Source organism: Pyxicephalus adspersus, chromosome 4, assembly GCF_032062135.1.
Source record: "Pyxicephalus adspersus chromosome 4, UCB_Pads_2.0, whole genome shotgun sequence".
Lineage (NCBI taxonomy): Eukaryota > Metazoa > Chordata > Amphibia > Anura > Pyxicephalidae > Pyxicephalus > Pyxicephalus adspersus.
Window position 1 is genome coordinate 82,614,053 of NC_092861.1, and position 4,574 is coordinate 82,618,626.

A 4,574-nucleotide genomic window follows, 5' to 3' on the forward strand; every position below is an offset into this window, starting at 1 on the left:
TCTATGTTTGACCTGTGTATATATCAATCAAGAATGAAGAATGTTTTTTAATAGGATTCTTTAGATTTATTAGACTTCTGGACTTCTGGTCTGAATAAAATTATTTTGTATGCTCATCTTATCAGTGGCAACTCAAAGCAGGATAGCAAATGTTAGCCGTTAGATCATGATGAGGAATACTTTTATAAACTACTTTAACAAATTCAGAATCAACTTGCTGTATAATCTAGCAATCCCGATAAATCCTTACAAATAACCACCAAGATTCTACAATGGTTGATTTTCATAAATACCAAACTGTCTAGCACATATATTTTGGAGCAGGACTTCATTAAACCATCAGAATCAAATTAACACAATGACAGACATTGCATTGTAGAATTTAATTTGCACGTTCACAGTTATTTGTAATCTAGTTAACACATTTTAAAGAGCCATATCTGAGAATCTACAAATATTGCACCTGTACCAGTTTTCATGTATAAAGACAAATCATGCATTCTTTTTACACCAAAAATATTAAGTTTATTGAGATTTAATGTACTTTATTTTAATTATATTTTATATATAATGATACAATCCTTAAAAATCATCAGTAGTCACCCACTCTTCAGTTGTTCTAGAATTGTTCTGGCTCTGTTTTGATTTAGAATTAGAACATTTTTTAATTCTGCATTTTAAATTAGCCAAAGACTAGGGAGAGTGGGTTGGAGGTGCAACACATATAATATAGACAGGTTCACTGCTCCCCAATATGGTGTGCAAACAGGGATCAGACAGGGTTTTCCAAATGTACAGTTGCTTACTTTCTTAATATCTGTCTGCAAACAGATACAAGATCTATGTCCCAGAGGATCAAGGGCTGTGTCCCAGAGGACCACTTGTTCTATTATTATTATTATTATTATTATTAATATTATTAATAATAATGGACAAGATTTATATAGCAACAACATACTACCTACCCCACCCCTTCAGGGCACAATTGTTTCCAACTTTCCTACATTGACACAATTATTGCACCCATCCCACTATGGAACTGTTGTTTTCCCTGCACACCCATCTATTCCCTTTGCAATATCAAGGCATCCTTATTCCCACAGACAGTAACACTAGGCAATTTAAATTCCCACTGGCCACTGACATATTTTTTTCTTCTTCCACTAATTATGAAAATGAAACATTTTTCCTGCTACTAAACCTGATATTTCTTCCTGGCATCAGACATCTCATTGACATCAGAATCTCTCGCCCCACTCAGAACAGATCATTTTTTCCCCACACTGACCATCTTTTCTCCCATTACACCTGACAATTTTCTCCTGACCACCAACACCATCGCATTTTCCTTCCACTGATCCCAGAGCATTTTCTCATCCCAGGGACCACTGACTTTGGGCCATCCCTCTCCAATAACCAGAGGTTTATTTTCTGACTCTTAGGAATTTTTCCTCTCACTGATCAGCAATGTAAGGGGTCCTATGATACATACTGCTTACTACTGCACCCAGAACACTATGTTGTACATTGCATTGCTCTGACTGCTACATACTATGGACTGTATGGCATGTTGCATGGACCTGACCTTTGCACTATTGTGTATTATGTCCTGTCCAAAGTGTTTATTTTTTCAGCAGTTGCTAATTGTTGTATAGTTTACAACTAACATTTTTAGCTAGATGTCCTTGTATATTTGTTTTGTTTTCTTGCTTATCGGTTAAGGCAACTGAAACTCTCACTCCTAGCATAGTAATAATGGAGTATTTTGTGTACAATGTAAAGGATATGTAGTATCTAAATAATTATATTTCAAGGCACTCCAAATATTCAGTACAATAAAAGCCATGCCCATTTTGTTGGTGCCCTTTGTGTTCTAAGATGTCCCTTATTTTTAACATCCAAATGGAGTTATGGTGTGTCCAATGAAAAGAAGGGGAGAGGGCCCAAAAGAGACACCAGAGGCTCTAACCTTTCTCCTCTTATCCAAACAAATAGTTTCAGCTAAGGCTGGGTTTCAGCACTGAACTCAAAGCAAAAAGCTAATGAGAATATTTCCACACAACACAGCCCCGTGCAGGAGGCGAGGAAACCTGATTTATTTTCTAATGTGTTCTCGCTTTGTGTCATCTCCTCATCCCCACCCTATGACTGGACAGTGATGAGAAAACCAGCACCATGTGAGCTAATCTTTTTGTCACTTTGTTATACCCTGACAGTATGGCTCCTTTCACTACTGCAGAGCAAATGGGCTCCTTTTTCTTTACCTTACAGGCGCTATAGTAAACTGAAGGAATATGAAAAAAGTAAATTGATACCATACACCATACTTATACCACTAATTATATTTATGCATAACTACAATGCTGTATGTAATCCTGATTTGGGACAGAGCTTTTTCACCCAATGTTGTAATGAACGACTTGCATAGGACTTTAGGACACCCTACAATCAATAAACATGGCCAGAGCTTTGTCCATGAGACTACATGCCATTAAGTTGAATTTGCATGTAAATTCCTACAATACAAGGTGTCTGCTTACAGATTTGTAGAAGGCAGATGACTTCTGTGAATGGATGAAAGTTTCTCATTGATTCACTCTCAGTATGGAGTCTTCTTCAGTCATTTGGGAGGAGACAGAAGTGTGGTGTGCCATTGTAATTCAGAAATACAACAAATTGAATACTAAACAGATTAAATGACAAAGAGATTGAAACTGAGTTTCTAGTGAAACCAACACTACACCCACCTATACAACAGCAGCAACATACAAGATAAGGATAAACACAACTCAAACACAACTCTGTACATTGACCAATAAACTATAGCGTACTTTCCAGAGACACACACACAGATACCATAGGGTGACTGATTCACTACAGGTGAATCAATCATGGTGATTTGAACAGATGAAATACACATACAGTGTCAAATATATTCTTTTTTTCAATTGCCCCTTTAATGTATGATTTTTGTCATTTTTTTTTATATTCAGTACTGTATTTTTGTATATTCCACAAAGATTTGTAGATTTTCCTTCCAGGACTATGATCGTTTACAACGTTGTAATTGTTTCAGTAAAACAAACACAACTATGTACAGAGAAGCAAATGACAAATGGCACTCCCTATATGATCTTTGATATGTACATTGAAGTCAGAGTAGGTAAGAAAGGCTGCAAAGGCATAGCAATTGATTAAACATGTATGGCTTTATTTTTACTGCAAGCCATGTGATATTGTGTCCTGCAGTATTGTTATATTTGTTGCTTGGCCATTCAAAATGAATGACACAACGGCTTTCTATGTTGTGTGACTGCAATGCTTCATAGGCCCCTACTTTTCAGGAATTGTGTTGGATCAATATTAATGTTCTTTGTCACTATTTCAGTATTAAGGATTTACGTGTAATACACAAATATGTTGTATTCCTGAGAACTATACACCACAAAATGTACAAAAATTGGACAAGCTTGTCATGCTTTATAAGAGATCAAACTCTGCTTCTTAAGCGGTAAACGTTGAACATGGACAGGAATGTGATGGCTGCCTAGGGACAAATGCGTGCATATTTCACTAGAGAAGTGTCTTGCTGGATGACACCTTTTCTTGGCTGTCATTTGCTCTTGTGGAATGTGCTATGGCTCTTAGATCTGGGCATAGCTGAAATGTTTTGGGGTGGGTGGTATAGTGAGTGTTTGTGTACATACAACACTTCTGTGAGCCACCATGACATAAAATGTTAAGATGGTATTAGGTTTATGTAGTGTGACATTTACATATAAAGTCACTGAGTGTGAAAAGAAAGCAGAGATAGGGCAAGCAGCATTGTCCCATTCAGTAGTGGGCTACCAGTGCAGAATTAAAATGTTTAGTTATCAGATTATCAGTGATAAAAATGTGACAGCATCCTATCACAAATACATTTTTAAATCCCAAACCTAATTTACTGAATTTGTATATGACAATGCAAATAGTTCCTACCAGAAATATTAGGTTTGCTAATGTTAAATTCCTCCTGAAAATGCCATTCCCTGGATGTTGTGCTGGCTCTCAGCTGTAATACTTACATACCAGGAAAGTCCTTATAATTATGTATTTGATGCACATTATGGAGCAGCCTTTCTCAACCCCACAGGGAACATTGGAAATAGTTTTAAGGTCTGGGGGAACCCCTGAAAATTATTGGGGGTCAGTATGGATAAACATTGCCTAATCCAGCACTTCCAGCCCTATATACCTATTACTGTGCTAGGGAATCATGCAGAAAATGTACAACTTGCATCAATTATAAAAAATAGGATGCGTGGTAACATATCATTATGACCATATCATTATGTGTTGGGTGCATAATACAGCATAAAAATGAAATCTTCCTGTTTACACTTTTACCTGAACACAGGTACTCTATGACTATTTTTACCTCCACCCAGCCAGTGTGGCCAGGCACACCTGAATTGCCATGTACAGTGATCCGGACTGCTATTACACAGAGTCGCCAGCAGGGGTCGGCGGTGTGCACGGGACAGCGTGTTGCTGCTTCCCTCCCACTCAGGCGGAGCGCTGCCCTTAGACGG